This window comes from Hemitrygon akajei, chromosome 4 (genome assembly GCF_048418815.1).
Source record: "Hemitrygon akajei chromosome 4, sHemAka1.3, whole genome shotgun sequence".
In the NCBI taxonomy this organism is placed as follows: Eukaryota; Metazoa; Chordata; class Chondrichthyes; order Myliobatiformes; family Dasyatidae; genus Hemitrygon; species Hemitrygon akajei.
This window is the reverse complement of record NC_133127.1, coordinates 137,224,872-137,244,913: the sequence shown is the minus strand read 5'-3', so window position 1 is coordinate 137,244,913 and position 20,042 is coordinate 137,224,872. Positions and strand designations below refer to the sequence as shown.

General features: G+C 39.6%; 1 protein-coding gene across 1 annotated transcript in view; it reads left to right on the top strand.

The window, feature by feature from the left end:
* The first annotated feature begins 19,496 nt into the window (after positions 1-19,496).
* LOC140726682 (serine protease 23-like) overlaps positions 19,497-20,042 on the top strand; it is a 36,630-nt gene continuing 36,084 nt past the window's right edge. Inside the window, exon 1 of the mRNA XM_073043367.1 lies at positions 19,497-19,845. The gene's annotated coding sequence lies outside the window, so the exon portion shown is untranslated. The remainder of the gene's footprint in view (positions 19,846-20,042) is intronic.

The window sequence follows — 20,042 nt, the reverse complement described above, 5'->3', positions numbered from 1 at the left end:
TTAAGAGGTAATTGCATGGAGTTGTACAGAGCAGAAACCGACCCTTCAGCCTACCACTTTTTAATGGCTATAGAGCCTGGAACTATAAGTCAGAATCTTAAAAGTGGTTAGGACTGAAGATACAAAACTTTTTTTCACAGACACTGATGCATCTTTGCTTTATCCCAAAAAGAAGAGGAGGCTTCATCATTGATAGCAGTCAAAACAGAAGTTAATGTCTGAAATTAGAAAATCAAGGGAAATGGGTATAAAGCAGGACAATGGTGTTGAAGATGACGATGAGTCATCATCCTGATGAAATAGCAGAGCAGGCTGAATGAGATATTCTTGTTCCTAATTTCTTAGTTCTTTTGTTCTTGTGTGAAATCTGCCTATTCAGCATAGCACTGACATATAGCACAGACACAGGAGGAAGTGACAAAAGCCTTTGCCAAAAGTGGCTGGAGCTTCCTCAAAGTATTTGGATGTATTCTACACAATCTCCTGACATTTCACTGTTGAGAGAAAAAAATAATTATTCTGTTTTGTCAGGAACTGGAAAATTAGGAGACAATTGATCTGAAAGGCTAACTTTTTTTCTCTCCACAGATGCTATCTGACTGCTGAGTATTTTTATTTTGTATGTCTAGATCAGTCATTTATATTTTGCTATATGATTGCCAATTGGATTACCAGGTGCTTATTCCAAATTCTGGGCTCCTGTATTCATTATTTCTTTCGGGTTTAAAATTAGATAGATAGATAGATAGATACTTTATTCATCCCCATGGGGAAATTCAACTTTTTTTCCAATGTCCCATACACTTGTTGTAGCAAAACTAATTACATACAATACTTAACTCAGTAAAAAATATGATATGCATCTAAATCACTATCTCAAAAAGCATTAATAATAGCTTTTAAAAAGTTCTTAAGTCCTGGCAGTAGAATTGTAAAGCCTAATGGCATTGGGGAGTATTGACCTCTTCATCCTGTCTGAGGAGCATTGTATCGATAGTAACCTGTCGCTGAAACTGCTTCTCTGTCTCTGGATGGTGCTATGTAGAGGATGTTCAAAGTTATCCATAATTGACCGTAGCCTACTCAGCGCCCTTCGCTCAGCTACCAATGTTAAACTCTCCAGTACTTTGCCCACGACAGAGCCCGCCTTCCTTACCAGCTTATTAAGACGTGAGGCGTCCCTCTTCTTAATGCTTCCTCCCCAACACGCCACCACAAAGAAGAGGGCGCTCTCCACAACTGACCTATAGAACATCTTCAGCATCTCACTACAGACATTGAATGACGCCAACCTTCTTAGGAAGTACATTCGACTCTGTGCCTTCCTGCACAAGGCATCTGTGTTGGCAGTCCAGTCTAGCTTCTCGTCTAACTGTACTCCCAGATACTTGTAGGTCTTAACCTGCTCCACACATTCTCCATTAATGATCACTGGCTCCATATGAGGCCTAGATCTCCTAAAGTCCACCACCATCTCCTTGGTCTTGAGCAGTTGTCTTTTTGAAAACCACATTTTACATACATTATCCCGCCTTTCCCTCCAGTCCTATTGCTGATTTTAGTGGTGAGATCTACATTAGAAATAATGCCTGCAAACTGCATCAAAAACACGGTTTTCCTGACAAAGAGCTTTTATTTTTTTGTATTTTCCTCCCCTGTGGGTGTTGACCCATTGATATGTCCTAATGATTTCACTTGCTCTCCCTTGTCCTGGTCTCTTATCACACAAAATGATCACTGTAGTGCAGGTAAAGGTCACCTAAGTCACAGCTATAGCAGGAACACATAAAAGCTATTTGTTGAAAGCTTGGTGCAGTGTACTTCCACTGTGGTGATGGATTCAACTCTTAGTCCAGGCTTTGAGGCTATGAAAGTAAAAATGTGATCTGTCTCCTGCCCATTACCAGGTTGTCCAATACACCAGGTGGTCAAGGGAGCAAAATCTGCAATCCTTCAACTGAGAAGCTAACAGATCTTAGTCTGCGCTGCCTATGAAAAGCTTGGAGAGCTGAAGAAAGTGCTTGGTTCCTGTGCTCCTTTAGTGGTTAGGCTTTTCAGGCATGAGTCCCTATTCTACTCTTCCTTTGGCACCTTCTCACTTCTCCCAGTGACCCTGCAGCACCTGGTGACCCTGTGACCCCTGTCTCAGAGGCTTTCATCAAGCTGCCTTTCAAGAGGGTGAAAGAGGATGTAGTCCATCTACATCCATAACCCAGCAAGGCGACAGGCCATGACGGAGTCCCTGATAAGGCTCTGAAAAACTGCAACAACCAACTGGCGGGGGTGTTCAAAGACATTTTCAATCTCTCATTACTACAGTCAGAAATTCCCTCCAGCTTCAAAAGGGCAACAATCATACCTGTGCCTAATAAGAGAAGGGTGAGCTACCTTAATGACTTCCATCCAGTACCATTCACATCTTCAGTGATGAAGTGCTTGGAGAGGTTGGTTATGGCTAGAATTAACTCCTGACTCAGTAAGGACCTGGACCAACTGCAATTTACCTATCAACACAATAAGTCTATGGCGAATGCAATCCCATTGACTCTTCATGTGACCTCAGATCTCCTGGTCAATACAAGCACCTATGTCAGGACGCTGTTTACTGACTACAGCTCAGCATTTAACACAATCAATCCTACCGTTCTGATCAAAAAACTCCAGAACCTGGGCCTCTACCTCCCTCTGCAACTGGGTCCTCGATTTCCTAAACATAAGACCACTGTCTGTGCGGATCGGAAACACCTCCACCTCGCTGACAATCAGCACTGGCGCACCTCAGGGATGTGTGCCTAGCCCAATGCTCTACTCTCTCTACGTCCATGAGGCTAGGCACAGCTCAAATGCTATCTATAAGTTTGCTGATGATGTAAACATTGTTAACAGAATATCAGATGGTGATAAGAGGGCGTAAAGGCGTGAGATATATCAGCTAGTTGAGTGGTGTCGCAGCAACAACCTTGTACTCAATGTCAGTAAAGCCAGAGGACTGATTGTGGATTTCAGAAAGAGTAAGACGAAGGAACACATACCATCCTCATAGAGGGATCAGAAGTGGAGAGAGTAAGCAGTTTCAAATTCCTGAGTGTCAACATCTCTGAGGATCTAACCTGGACCCAACGTATCGATGCAGCTACAATGAAGACACAACAGTGGCTATATTTTATTTGAAGTTTGAGGCGATTTGGCATATCACCAAAAACATCTGAAAATTTCTACAGATGTACCATGGAGAGCATTCTAACTGGCTACGTCACTGTCTGGTAAGGGAGTGGGGGTGGGGGGGATTCTACGGCAAAGGATTGAAGTAAGCTGCAGAGAGTTGCAAATTTAGTCAGGTCCATCATGAGTACTAGCTTCCATAGTATCCAAGACATCTTCAAGGAGCGATGGCTCAAAAAGCCGGCGTCCATAATTAAGGGCCCCATCACCCACTTCATGCCTTGTTCTCATCAGGGAGGAGTTGGAAAAGTGTGAAGGCACACACTCAATGATTCAGGAACATCTTTTTCCCTCTGCTATCTGATTTTTCAATGGACATTAACACCATGAACATTACCTCTCTACTTATTAATTTCTATTTTTGCATGACTTATTTAGTATAATATAATTCAAAGGTTTTTCTCTATTATTATTGCATTGTACTGCTGCCGCAAAGTCAACAAATTTCATGAGATATGCCAGTGATATTAAACCTGATTCTGATTCCTCGAACCTTCACCCTTTGCTGCTGGTTGTCCTGTGGAAACATCACTAAAGCAGCCATATGAAGCAGTAATAAATGTAAAATCACACTCTGTGTTGAACAGGGCACCAAAGAATATTTGCTGCAACACTTAGAGCTCTCATGACATTTGGAGCTGATCTAAACCCAACCCTCTGACCAACTGCTTCATTAGTCATTTAAACATCACAGGTTTTACACTGTTGACACATCATTTCCTACGTAAGGTCCAGGCTTAGCATAATCAGGAAAGCATGGAGGAATCACAACGTAGTGTGGGAGAGCCAAATGAGGTCTGCAGAGAGATTTGTGCTGTGAATGCTCTTTATGTTGATTGTGCTAACATGTCTTGTGGAAGGGATGGCAGGATTTTTCATGAAGATAAATGCAAGCTGTTTTACAGCATACTAGTAATGAGAATGCTTCAACTTTTTTACTCACTTGAGTTTGTTTGTTTAAATAAGCACGATAATTGAAAATCAATGCTAATCTGGATAGGTTTCAATCTGTTTACTCTGAGAAAACAGTAACTAGCAAATGTTTCAAGTAGCAGAGGACTTAAAGCCCTTCTCCAAAATGCAATCAAACAATATTTGACAGATTAGAAGATAACAGAATGAAATGACCTTGCAGGTGGGTTTTAACAGAATCTCAAAAGGGAAAATGAAGATAGAGAGGCAAGGACTTTAAAAGATATACAGTAAGTGATATGATTCCATAGTTTAGGGTCTTGGCAGGTGACAGCATGGTCATCAAGATTAAAGTAATTGCATTTCGAGATGGTTAAATATCCAGATTGGAGTGCAGATATTGTACGTATTGTAGGGAGAGAGAAGACTGTAGAGATAGGGGGAACTGGGGCCTCGGGGGGGTTTGCAAACAAAGATGGGAATTCTTTTTAAAAATGTAGTGTAGTTTAACTGGAAATCAATAAAGGCTAATGAGAATTTGAGAATAGGTGTGATGACAGAATAGAATTTGATGTGTGTAATTAAACGGGGCAAAGCTTTGGATGGATTCAAGGTATTTGAGCAGAGAATAGAGGTGCCTGGCCTGGCCTGGTACAAATAGTCAGGTTCAGAGGTAATACCAATCAAAGGTGGTGACTAGAGTGAAGATCGAGTCATCAATTTGTTGAATATGATGGAATCATACACTCAGTGGCCACTTTATTAGGGTCATCCTAAAAAAGAGGCCTCTGAATGTATATCCATGGTCTTCTGCTGCTGTAGCCAATCTACTTCAAAGTTCGATACGTTGTGTGTTCAGAGATGCTCTTCTGCACACCGCTGTTGTAATGTGTGGTTATTTGAGTTACTGTTGCCTTACTGTTGTAAGCTTGAACCAGTCTGGCCATTCTGCTCTGACCTCTGACAGAGTGAGAGAGAACTGATGCTCACTTAATTGTTTTCATTTTTGTTTCTTGCACCAGCCTCTGCAAACTCTAGAGAGTGTCATGCACGAAAATCCCAGACCATTAATTTCTGAGGTACTCAAACCACTCCACCTGGCAACAAATTCAAAGTCATATCTCTTAGATCATATTTCTTCCCCATTCTGATGTTTGGTCTGAACAATAACTGTACTTCTTGACCACCCCCCCCCATGTCTGCATGCTTTTATGCATTGAGTTCCAGTCACATGATTAGCTGATTAGACCATGAGACCATAAGACATAAAAGCAGAATTAGGCCATTCAGCCCATCAAGTCTTCACTGTCATTCCATCATGGCTGATTCATTATCCCTCTCAACCCCATTCTCTTGCATTCTCCCATAATCTTTAACAACTTTATTAACCAAGAACCTATCAACCTCTGCTTTAAATATACCCAATAACTTGACCTCCACAGCCATCTGTGGCAAGGAATCGCACAGATTAGATATTTTCTTTAACGAGCAGGTTACAGTTGACCTAATAAAGTGATCTCTGAGTGTAAAATCTACAGCTTCCAGAAATCAGAAAAGGCTGCAAATGCTCGACAGATCAGGCAGCATCTATGGGAAGAGAAACAGTTAATAGCTTGGGTCAATAATTCTTGTTACACAAATAGCCGAACTACACAGCAATAAAACAGCAATCACAATTAGCTCATCTGAGCTCCTAGCTGGAGTCGAGGCATGAAAACAAACTTTGTCTCTAGATATGAAATCACCAAGAGTCGACCAGGAGACACAGAAGCACAGTACTGCTCTAAAGTCCTTGGGGCACTCATGCAAGTTGTGGAAGGGAAATTAATAAAATTAGATGGGAAAGAAGCAAGCTCAGTCATTCCAAATTACACTGTGAAAGAGAAACCTTAGAGATAGAATTCATGGTTGTGCCAAAGATTGTAGGGAAGGTAAAATAGGTGAAAGACAACATTGCTTCATGCTGATTATCACAGAAGATGTCACTCTTAACTTTGGATGGTCAGCTTCATACGGGGGGAATGTTATGGAATTGTTGTAGACCAGGCAGCACAAATTCAGACTGAGTGTTGTGGCAGAAATGAGCATAGACTTCGCATAGATCATGGAACATTACAACACCAGAACAGTCCTTTGGTCCATGATGTCTCTGCTATGATTCCAAACTCATCCCATCTGCCTGCCTGTGGTCCATATCCCTTAGTTCCCAGTTTCTTCAAATGCCTTTTAAGCACTGTAATTGTACCTGCTTCCACCATCTTGCACATTCCAGAAACCAACCACTCTTTGAGTTTTAAAAAAAACTTGCCTCCTAAACCTTTAAACTTTTTTTCCTCTCTTCTTAAGCTATGCTCCCTAATATTTGAAAAATATTCTATCTTTCCTATCCATAACTCATATGATTTTGTATACTTTTTATCAGATTCTAACATTCCAGGGAAAGCAACCTAAGTTTGTCTAACCTCTCCTTATAGCTAATACTCTACAATCCAAGTAACATGAACCTCTTCTGCATCCTCTCCAAAACCTTTGTATCCTTCTGTGATACATTGACTGGAAACGCTCATTAACTTCCAAATGTGACCTACCAAAGTATTTTGCAAAGCCACAAAGTGACTTCCTTTCATACCCAACATCCCAGCCAATGAAGGCGAGTATGTCAAACAATGTCTTTACAGCTCTATCAATTTGTGTTGCCACTTTCAAGAAGCTACAGGTTTGCACCCCAAGATCCCTATGCACTTCAATGCTCCTAAGGGTCCTGGCTTTTACTCTCCACTTTTCTCTTACATTTTACCTCCCAAAATGACCTCAAACCTGTCCGGATTAAACTCTATCTGCCATTCCTCTGCCCATATTTCCATTTAATCTACATCCTGCTACATTCTGTGACAACCTTCTTCATCACCCACTACTCCACCAAAGTTGGGGTTATCTGCAGAAATGATAATGACCTCACCTACATTTTCATCCAAGTATTGCAATCAACATTGATTGCCACAGAGCTCCCGAGTCACAAATCTCCAAACAGAATAATAGCATTTCACCTCTACTCTGTTTTCTATAGCCAGGCCAGTTTTCAATCCTATCTACCAAGTACCATGGATCCCATATGACTAAATTTTCAGGATCAGCCAATAAAGTATCAATCAGAAAGGACATTGTTGAATTCTTTACTACTAAAATCCACATAAACAATACCCATTGGTACCTACATGGACCACGAGCTCTGGCTATTCACTTTTGCACCTAAGAATGCAGAAGACTTGATCCGGGATATGCTGGACCCTGGCATCCAGGAGGCAACATAGCATCTGAGAATCTCATTCTCTTCCACAGAACCTCCTTTCTGGTCCTCTAACTAATGAATCTCCTATCACTACAGCTCACCTCTTCTCCTTCCTTCCCTCCTTCCCTCCTGAGTCACAGAGCCAGATTCAATGTCAAGAGAACTGACCGCTATGTCTTTTTTCTTTTAGGTCATTCCCCCCACCCCCCACCTCAACAGTACCCAAAGTGATATATCTGTTGTTGAAGGGATGGCCACAGGGGTACACTGCCCTGTCACCCAATTTCCTGTGTCCTGCAGTTTGGGTGCAACAACCTCTCTATACGTCCTATCTATCACTCCCTCAGCCTCCAGCATGATCTAGAGCTCATCCAGTTCCATCTCCAACTTTTTAACATGGAGTTTAGAATCTGCAGCTGGATGCATTTCTCACAAGTGTAGTCATCAGGGACACTGGATGTCTCTCTGTCTTCCCTCATCCTGCAAGAGAAGCATTCCATTATGTTATGAGTGATGAACAGACCTGATGGTCAATGGGGTACAGAGTTAACCATTCCCAACCCCCCTCCTGAGAACTACGAACTATTGCTGTGTTATGCTGCTATTGAGAGAGAGAGATAAAGCCCAGGCAAGATCATTTGCTACAGATAAGAGGGGGAGAGAAACTGTTGATTTACTGTATTTTGACTCTTCCTGGATTATTCACCTTCCACTACAAGGACTTAACTTGGCTCGTTAACATTCCTCAGGAGATAGCAGGAGTGGCCTGATTTGATGGACACGGTCATTCGGAGTTGATGGATAGCTGAGACGCCATGAGTGGGGATAAAAGACAGGTCTGGAGAGACACCCTTCAGACACACCAGTGGACACTGACTGAGTTTTGGGAACCCACAGAAAGGTGGGGGTTTCGGAGACCGAACCAGGAGATCAGTCAGTAAAGCTCACAGTGTTACGGTAGGGCCGGTGGGGACTTGTGTATGTGTCCACTCATGCCAGAGTGACGAGTCCACCACAGAAGAACGGTCTAGCTGAAGACCAGAGGGGTCATAACTGAATGACCACAACGATACGACGGATTAAGAAAGCCACAAAAAGGTTTGCCTGCCGCAGCAGCTGTTGCTGTTACATCTCGCTTGCTTGCTCTCTCTCTCTCTCTCTCTCTCTCTCTCTCTCTCTCTCTCTCTCTCTCCAACGATTTCAACACAACAACCATTACTACATCAGCATTTATGAACTGAACTCTATACTTTCCTATGACAATTCATTTACCCCTAGACATCGATAGAGCTTGTTTATTATTGATTATTATTATTCCTACACTTTTAGGTTTATTACTGCTAACTTGTTTTATATGTATATTTGCATTTTTGATATTGTATTGTGTAGTTTACTAATAAACACCTTTAGTTTGGTACCACCAGACTCCAAAGGATTCTTCTTTCTCTGCTGGTCAGACACGCAGTTACGGGGTACATAACAACTATCCTGCCTGGCATCCCCACTGTTCCTAACTGAGCAACTATAAGGAAGGAGAAACAATAAACTGTGGGGGTGAAAAAAAACTCTACCTACAACTTATTTTGCTTTCTCTGACTGAAGCATCCCCTCGCTGAAGCCTTGAAGAGCTAAAGCCTCAAAATCTCCAATCTAACTCTGTCCACTCCAGCAATTGTCGCTCCATTCACCCCTCCCATTCTTTAATTTATTCATGTTAATCAATCCTGATCTCCGACGGGCTGCTGCTCAAAGCTTCAAACTGCTATGAGTTGCTGCCTTTTCTACTCATTCAGCGAACCCGAGTGAATCACATCTTCCCAGGCTTCTGGTCTCCGACTGTGCATTGCTCAATGCCTTTCATGGTCTAAAGCTATCTGGAAGTATTTTACAGTCAATGAATTATAGTCATCAGTATGTCAGTGACACAATAGTTAATATATTTGCAATTGTTTTATGAAAAGCTTCCTTAAAGAGTACATCTTATAAATTAAAGTTGTGACCTAAACTTATACCGTGGAATAATATTACATCAATACAAATCAGATCTATACCTTGCGTTTCTCCTAATTAATTTCGGACATCAAAGTTGGAGCTCAACAAAACCCAGTTAACTGGAACTACAGCAGCTTCATCTGGATGAAGTCCATGTCCTTTGTGAGGAGACAATTGGATCAAGTCTTTCTGCTATCAATAGTGAAGTGCATTTTGTGCCAGGGCAAATATTCATGTCTGGACTATTTAGCACGATACCAAACAGTTCATGAACTAATGATTGGTAGGGCAGACTTTATGAAAAGATTAAGTACAGAAAATGTAATTAATGTTAAAACACAGACACCCTATTCACTGCCTGCTTTTATTTATTTGCATTTAATCTGATTTGTTTGCATCATTTTTGACATCACTGAGTTGCTAAATTACACAATGTTTCATCTTTCAATGTCTTCAGCCTGGATAGTTTAAATGCCAGAACTGATTTTTGGTTGCCAATGTGTGACTATACACATTTAGTCATGTGAGTCATGTAACTGAGTCATATTTATACTCCACCTAGAGCAGGGGCCTTTTTCCTGGAAACTCAATGAAACAGACAGCTCCCTTCCCAATCATGAAAAACTATATCTTGAACCAGCAGGTCTACAATTCCACCAGCATGCTTTGTCTCCTCCCGCCTTTTTAGCCAGCACACACTAGAATTATGGAAAACAAGCTGATTTTATTGTCCATCCTGTATTATATAATCATGCCAAGAAACCTGGACATATCAATACATTGTTTCCAACAAAACCAGATAAAGAAGTGTAAATTAACGTAAAAGTGATTTTACTTTCTTGAGAATCCAATTTAGTATTGGACCAGTGCTCTACAAAATAATGAAAGGAGTTCTTAGTGACCATTGATGTGCTGAAACACAAGACATTCATTTCATCTTTACTTACTGAGCAGTGTCTGCAATAGAGACTAAATTTGGTATTTCAGCTTATATTTCTTTCTTTTTAATTAAGTTTCATATTCCATAATTTTTAAAAAAGTGTCTTTTAAGAGCCTCTTAGATAGGTACATGGAGCTTAGAAAAATAGAGGGCTTTGCGCTAGGGAAATTCTAGGCAGTTTTCTAGAGTAGGTAACATTGTTGGATCAACATTTGGGCCGAAGGGCCTGTAATGTGCTGTAGATTTCTAAGTTCTATGTTCTATTAATGAGATTAATGCTGCAATTGCAATTGTGTGGCTCCAAACAATCCAACACAAACTTACTTAAATCTGTTTGAAACATGTAAGCTATGTTAATGTACACAGTGTATGTCTTATCCTTTTTTCATCTAATTCCTTGTTTAGCTGACCGATAATCAAATCCTGTTTGTAACATACAACAAGACTCTGCATGGGTGGCATCATAGTGATGTAACCCTTCATCTCCAGGAACCTGGGTTCAATCCTTACCTCGGGTATTGTGTGACTCCGGATTGCTTCCAGTTTCCTCCCGCACCCAAAGACATGCAGATGGATCAACTGCTGTAAATTAACCCTTGGTGTAGGAAAGTGAAAAAATGGGGAGTTGATGGCCGTGTGAGTGAATACAAGTTGAAGGACAATACGGGAATAAGGAACTTGCTCTTGCCTAGGTAGAAAAAACATGGACTGATAGAAATAGGATGTTGTGGTGGAGAGCTAGTGTATAGTGAGCCAATAGGTATATATAAAGTTATTAAAATTTACCTACTGCTTAAAAAAATTGATACCACCTCCAAGATATTGAATTCATGAATTCTTTTAAAACAGATAGAGATCTGCTTTTTCAAATTGAAGCAGTGGTCAATATGTTCCTTAATCAGTAAGAAAAAGATCTCAGAAATCCAACCCTATAACATTAAACAAAATGGTCAGCCAAAAGAAAGGAAGCAAATTCTGATTGCAAGGAAATTCTTGGCATGCTATGCATTTCCTAGCTCGAAAGGAACCTGTCCCATATGTAACATTGTTCATATTTTGGAAATAATCACTTCATTCAGGAAGGCCTTTACTTCTAATTCATGACAGGAAAAGCTAAGTTGCACCTACATTGTGCAAAAGGGGAATTGTAAAAATAAAGCAGACATGTGCAAGGAAAGAAGGGTGTAACATAGAAAAGTTGAGTTTTTCAGACATGCTTACAGCTCAATTCCTTGTTGCATTTTCAAAATTAAACTTGAGATTTTGATGACAATGCTGAGTGCCAAATGCTTTTTCTTCCGGAGATGACATTGGGAGTTCTGTACATTATGTCTGAAATCTGGCACTGCACATACTGCATTTTCACAGACTGAACCCCAAAACAGATGACTCCTTTGATGCCGTCAGTCCCACATGCAGTAACATTATTGAAATAATGGAATTGCACTACCGTAATTATTTAAAATGAAGCCAAGTATATGTTGACAGCTGTACTTCTCTCAAATATAAATGACAGATATTGCATTTTTTTTAAATCTCTGGTGAGTCACCATAGCTTGCCACAAAGATCCCTTTCAAAATTAAGAAATATTTTGTTAATAATTTGTAGAATTTGTTTCTCCCTTTGTGCTTGACTCATGGACACATACTAATTGAACGCCTCAGTGATCACAGATGGAGTTTGTGATTGTTCTCATTGCCATGTTGAAACACTACAGAATACACAATGCAAAATCTATTAACCAATGCAGTAATGAAACAGAACCAACGACAAAAGTCACAGGCAGCAAAGTACAGTTTCCTCTTGGATTTAAAAGTAAGGAATGGGGAATGAACAATCTATCCACTCTCAGAAGATGAAAACGTTATTTAAATATTGTAATGAACTTCTCAAAGACAGCTTCTATTCCACTGTTATCAGACTTTTGAATATTCTCAAGAGCTAAAAGATGATACCTTGATCTCCCAATCTACAGTATTTCACCGTAGCCCATGCACTTTTCTTCTTGACCTGCACCTCACACTTCTGCTACACCAGATACTGCATTTTGTTTTCTTCTGTATAACATGGTCTGCTGGGTGGCACACAAACAAATTTTTCATTGTATAATGGTACGTGTGACAAAATAAACCAATATAATGGATTGCCAGGCCTACAAGAGGATGGAGCCAGGAAATTAATCATGAGGTAAATGCCATTCTTCCACTGTTTGTAAGCAAATTGACCATGATGGCGTCTGTGTACAACTCTCCTTTGGTTGACATCTGGATAGATCATGAAACCATTTTTTCCCATTTCTTTTATGTCTTTTACGTTTGTTTTTTATGTTGAATGTGATGCTGGAACTGTCAGAGCCCCTGTTTTGTTGTTTGGAGATCATTTGGGTGCTTCAGTGCTCTGCAGTCTCCGACATTCTGGGAGGCAGAGAAACCTCATGGTGAGCAGGCTGCAGGATGGGTCGCGGGCCCATGTTTGACCCAGTTTTGCTGATTATACCTTCCATTGTTTGCCAATTAAAGCGACGAGGGTGATTGAAACATCAAGGCGGGTACTGATGTTTGGAGATCATTTATGGATTAGGAGTATCTTTTATAAAATGGATTAAAACCTTAAATACTAACCCCAAAGCTAAAGTGGTGACAAATGGCCAAATTTCAACATCATTTCAGTTAACAAGGTCAACTAGACAAGGTTGTCCATTATCAACTGCTTTATTTGTGTTGGCGATAGAACCATCAGCTGAATTAATTAGAACTGACTCAGATATTATGGGTTTCAGAGTTAATCAGGAGGAATATAAGATTAACTTATTTGCTGATGATGTTCTGATTTATCTAACTAACCCATTGCATTCGTTGCGTAAATTATCTTCTAGATTGGAAGAATATGGGAAAATATCAGGGTATAAAATAACTTGGGATAAAAGTGAAATTCTACCCCTTACTAAAGGAGATTATAGTCAATGTCGATTAATAACTCAATTTAGATGGCCGATAAATGGTATAAAGTATTTAGGTATAAGAGTTGAAAATGATATAAAGAATTTATATAAATTAAATTATTTGCCATTATTGAAAAAAATTCAAGAGGATCATGATAAATGGATGATGTTACCAATAACATTAATAGGTAGAGTCAATGCTGTAAAAATGAATATATTCCCTAGATTACAATATCTATTCCAAAAACTACCAATACAATTGCTGCAGAAGTTTTTTCAAGAGTTAAATAAATGTGTGAGGAAATTCCTTTGGAAAGGTAAGATGTCAAGAATATCGTTGGAAAAATTGACATGGAAATTTGACCTAGGAGGGTTACAATTACCAAATTTTAAGAATTATTACAAAGCAAATCAACTTAGATTTATTGAATCTTTTTTTGATGAAGATAAACCGGCATGGATTAGAATAGAATTAGATAAAATGGGAGAAAATATACCAGAAGATTTTATATATAAATGGGAATCTGAATGGATACGGGAAAAGAAAGAATCTCCTATACTAAAACATTTGATTGATTTATGGAATAAGATAAATGTTGATGATGAGATAAAGAAATCTTTATTAGCAAAGAGACCTTTAATTCAAAATAAACTTATCCCTTTTACAATGGATAATCAACTTTTATATAACTGGTTTCACAAAGGGATTAGATATATAGGAGATTGTTTTGAAGGAGGTATATTATTGTCATTTGACCAATTAAAGAATAAATATAAAACATCAAATAACACTCTTTTCTGTTATTTCCAATTAAGGGCTTATTTAAGAGATAAACTGGGTCAAACAATGTTATTGTCGAAACCTAATGAAATAGAAACTTTAATTCATAAAGGAAAAATTTAAAAAATTGTTTCTGGTATGTATAATTTGATTCAAAAACAGGCAATTAAACAAGGAATTCATAAGTCAAGACAAAAATGGGAAACTGATTTGAATATTAAAAATTGATTAAACAAGTTGGTCAAGATTATATTTTGACAGTATGACAAATATAATAAATGTTCGACTAAGATTAGTACAATATAACTTTTTACATCAAATATATATTACACCACAAAAAATAAATAGATTAAACTCAAATTTATCTGATCAGTGTTTTCGATGTAATCAAGAAATTGGTACTTTTTAACACTCTACTTGGTCTTGTTTTAAAATTCAACCTTTTTGGACAAATTTAAGAGTTTTACCAGAACAAGTTATTGGAATACAACTTCCACATAATCCAACATTATTTTTACATGGCCCGGAGAATATTGTCTGGGTTTTTTATGTGTTTTGGATTTGGACTTTGGACTATAGACTCGTATTTTTCAGTCTTATAATTTTTATATTCTGTGTTTTTTTGCCTGGTCTTCTCATTATATTTGTGGGGCGGGGGTTTGGGGGGTAGTTGATGTGCCTGACCCATTTTGTTCATTTGTTTGGGCAGCAAGGAGGATTTGGGGTTTGATGCGCCTGTTCTGTCATTTTGTTTGTTTTTTTGTGCAGGAGGAGGGATTTGGGGGTCAATATGCTTGATCTGTTTTGCTTGGTTATTGTGCAGGAGGAGGGATCTGAGGATTCATATGCCTGTTTCATTTTTGTTCACTTTTTATGCTGGAGGAGAAACTTGGTGGTCAATGTTCCTGACCCATTTTGCTTGGTTTTTGTGCGGGAGGGGCAATTTGGGGGTTGATGTGACTGTTCTGTTTTTGTTAGTCTTTTTTGCGGGGAGGTGGGATTTGGGGGTTGATGATCAAGCTGCCTTTCTTGGTTTTGTGGCTACCTGGAGAATTGAAGAATTTCAGTGTTGTGTACTTTAGTAATAAACAAACCTTGAACGTTTGAATGGTTCTTGCAAATTTAGTTAGTTTCAAAGCAATAACAATCTCCAACATGATCTGGAGCAAAATAAACTACAGGGGGAATTCAGCAAATCTAACAGTGTCAATGGACACAAAGAGATAGTTAATGTTTTGGATCGTGACTCTGCATCAGGACTGAAAGTGTAGAATGTAACCAGTCATTTTAAAATGTGAAAATGTGAAAGGGCGCAGTGAATTGGGGGCTGGAAGATGACAGGTGAAACCTGGTGAATCAAACTGATCTGTCTATTGGTTTACCACCAGCAACTGGATATGACCTTCTCACCAATGATTTGGAGATCAGAACAACAAACCAGCACCTTTGTTCAACGTGACTACCATTTGGACTCTCCAGACACCCCAAGTATATGTTCTGTTCTCACTATCCATTAACAGTTTCCCAGTGTTTCTGCATGATGTCCCCAACCACTTTGTGCCCTTACCCCAACAATATTACCCTCCACCCTGATGGACTTGCAGCTCAGCTGTAGTCTTGTTTCACAACCATTCACACCCTCTTCAGATGAGTCTCCACCCCACCAACCATTGAGGCCCGTAGCTAAAATGTAAGCAAGTTAAAACTGGAGGCTATTCGGGAGACTATATTGCTTGCTGTCTCTACCAATACTATCCCCACCTACTGAAAACAAACATGTAAGATTAGTTAAGATCTGTATATTAAAATACTGGTATGATTTCATAGTAATCTTTGAATATTGGTGTGAATGCATATAGTAATCCTTGGTTTTGGACTGCTGAAAATACGCTCCCAGTTTGGACCCAAACTAGGGTTGGAGGATTTCCGGTTCACAGGCCTGCTGCAAACACAATTATCTCAGATAAGCACATCCTTAACATTAGAAAAGCTTGACTTTAGGTGATGAATTTTACACGCCAGAGAGTACAGGTCATAAAGCATTTAAGATTCTGAGTTTTATTAATAGAGTCATTGAACACAAAATGCCAATATTCAAACGAATATAAACCTCATGAGGTTGTATAAATAGTGAAAGTTAAACTAACCCCCGCTGAAAAATGAAGCCATGCTGACACGTCTTTTACAACGGCAGTATAAAGTATACAGTGTCCTTTAAATGTAATAGAAAATTCCAATGTACTTCATGGAATGTTATAAAATAAACTTTGAGAACAAACTAAGTAAGAATATTGCCTGTGAGAACAATTGTTGATTTAATGGGCAGATAAGTTGACTTCAGTGATAGTTTGCCTCCATTAGCTGCTTTGCGTCATGGTCTGATAAGTGTTCAGTCGTCTGTGCTACAGAGCAGTATCTCATGGAAAAGACAATTCAAAACTTTTTGACAAACCTCATGTCTATTCCATAGTGGGATTGCATTATCAATATCACTGGTGCTCAGAGGCAACTTGGCACTCCTATCAACAATGATATTTCTTTTGCATAACAGACCATCAAAACAAGGAAAATTTTACTGCCTCTAAAATCGTGCACTACCCAGATGTGCGATTACTTTCACAGACCTGACCAGGTTAAATAAATTTATGATAGCAAACTACAACATAGAAATTGTGGTGCTTTGGTCAACTACAAACTAGCAGTGTACTTTTCCCTTAATTCACTGCAGAGCATGGAAAACGTGGTGGGTTGTCGGGGCAAAACCTTTTTCAAGAGGTGGCTGGAAGATGTTGGGGAGGGGGCTTGGGAAGAAAGTGTCGATAGTGGTTGTAATGTTGAGATTGTGGTGGTAAAGAATAGATATGTGGAATTATATATGGTTCAAATCAATGAACACAGGATTGGGCCACAGCAAAGGCATGTGAACAAATAGTTCAGAGTGTTGGCGGGTTGAGCAACTGGGACCATCAGGGAGTTGATGTTGCTGATTTAATTGGCTGAGATTATCAGTTGTGGGATGTGTAACAGATGGTAAATGTCAGGCTTATAAAACAACCTGGAAATGATCAAGAAATTATTTTACTTTGATCAAACTTATGCTTTACTCTGTCCAAAGTGCATCTTCAATGAGATAATGCTTTTACAACCAAAACCAAGCAATATTATTTCTAACTGCACATTCCTTTCTTATTATTTTCTACTCCACTGCGGTTCATAGTGAGTCTTACTTACTTTAAATCTGAAGCTATAATTCTATGTTGTAAAGTGTGGACCACATAATGTCTAATGCACACCAGACACTGGCCAAAACATTAATGAGAAATGTTAGCAGTTCCATGTGGATCTGATAGGATTTCTCTTCACATAAGTGGCCATGAATACAGAAATCCATGAGGAGTTCTCATCAAGGTTTCACCAACTGTATTTGACTATTGGACACTTCATAACTTCCAACTACAGGATGCCAACTTCCTACATTTTCTCTTGCCACACTGGGGAGGCTGCCCACTGAACCACTACCAGGTTCAACCTGACACAAGTTTACTAATCTAATTAATTCCAACAATGAACAACTGTAAGAGATCTGCTTTATCATTTTTAAAATTAATTTCTATGTTTTAATTTCTGTACTTAAGTGTTACATTTTTAAAATTTCCATAGAACTTTAACTTTTTAATGGTATAAGCATAAGTTAGTTGTTTTTGAATGCTTCCGATACTTTTAAATATTGGAGATGACCTTTGAGAAAAGCTGACATTCAGCCTCTCAGACTTAAGTTTTCTATGCAAATCTGTAAATTCTGATCTGACTGGGTTTTTTCAGCATGATGCTGGTGAGGGAAATTGGTACTATATCATTCCCTATCTCTAGAGAGAATCTAAAAAAAACACATTGCCTCCTATATACAATGCAGTGCAGCACACTGAATGATGCCAAATAATCAAATTCTATTTGTTACAATCTTACAAGAATATAATTAGGGACAAATGGTTAAAACTACACAGATGCTCCTGTGCTGTGAACTGATTGCATCTTTGGATTTGATTTCTACAGAAGCATACATCAGTGATCATTTCTTCCTCAGGCATTGCATGCTGAGATGTTGTTTGCTTCTGAGTTATAGCCAGGGAAGGCCAGAACCAAAGCTCTAGCAACTTCATAAGTATACCTTATTCCTCTTATTCAAAGCCAATACATTGGTGTCCTGCACTGCTTTGATGAATATTTGTACTCCAGTGAAGCTCATTGACCCATGAATGAAGTGACCAATCATTGACTTTATTTCAGAGCTGGAAGCATGAAACAAGCCCTTTTGGTCCATTGGGTCCTTGCTGATTTCGGCTAATTCTATTCTCTCCATATTCATCTCAGTTCCCCCAGGATCACCACTCACCTAATCAATAACTTACAACTGCAAACAGGTTCAATAACACTTGATGTTTATTTACAGATACAGCACAGAACGAACTGCACTGCCCAGCAACTCACCTATTTAACACTAGTCTAATCACAGGACAATTTACAATGACCAATTAACCTACTAACCAGTACTTCTTCGGACTGTGAGAAGAAGCAGGAGCACCCGGAGGAAACCCACACAGTCACAGGGAGAACGTACAAATTCCCTATAGATTGTGCCAGAATTGAACAAAGGCAATGTTAAGCTAAATAAATAAATAAATAGTGTGAAAGAGGAATAACTAAGTAATGTTCCTGGGTTCATAGAATATTCAGAATTCTAAAGGGGAGGAGAAGCTGTTCTTAAAAAGCTGAGTGTGGTCTTCACGTTCCTGCACCTCTTCCCAGTGGTAGTAATGAGAACGGAACGAGCAGGATGGTGGAGATAATGAGGACGGCCCTGAATGATGGATGTCACCTTCCTGGGCCACCACATCTTGAAGATGTCCCCAATGGTGGGCAGGATTGTTCCTGTACTGGAGCTGGACGAGTCTATCACTCCTTGCAGCCTTGAGCAGGCATTGTGCGATTTGTGTGAACGCTGGCTATTTTTGACATATCGCAGACTGCTGCCGCGGTTCACCACGCATCGCTTTGCCTCTCCACTTGTTGCTGTGCACAATTTGGATACGAAATAATATCTGGTTACCTGGGGGGGGTCCAGTGCATGGAGCATGACTGCCGACAATTCTAAAGCGCCCAGGGTTTTAACAATTATTAAAACGCATTACATTATTCTTCAGCCAAATCGTGGTAGTCAAAGAGCTGGAAAATATTAATAAATGTGTCTGGAAAGCCCGCCTACGCTGCATTGCCATTGTAATTACAAGGGGGACGATCTTATCAAGTGGCTCCTCTGTAGATTACGCTTGGATGCTGCTGGCGGTTGGTGAGTGGGGGGGAGGCGGGGGAAGGGTGTCGAGTTGGCCTGATGGAAATATTGGGCGTCGCCTGGACCCACGTGATGATGAACACAGCCCAGAGAAAACCCAGAGAAAGTTCAGGGGAAAAAACTTTCCCAGGAACTTGCGCTGAAGGTTTGGTGAGGAGAGGCGTCAGCAGCTGTCCGAGGCAGTTCTCACAGCTCTATGAAAATAATAAACCATCTGGCAGGAAGCATTTTAATTCATATAGGTAGGAAAATAGCCAACCGGAATCACCTATGCCTGCGAAGTGTTGAGCATCCTGCCAGTGCGTTTTTATATCGGCAGGACCGGACAGAATGACAGATAGTTCGCCTGCTAGAGTATAAGATAGATACATCGCTGAGAAAAGCAAAATCTACGTGGGGAAAGCCTTTTAAAAACAGGTAATGAATTTCGGACTAGTTTTGTTGTACTCGGTTCTTTTTATTGATAACTTCCAGCGGGAAGCGGGTGTTGTAGTTCTGCGTGGGAATGCCATGAAATAACGTTACGGGAGCAGCAATGGTTTAAACTCTTAATTAAGCTGACATATCTTGGTGAACTTAGTCCCGTCAAGCACCCAGTTAACTGAAATCAGAAG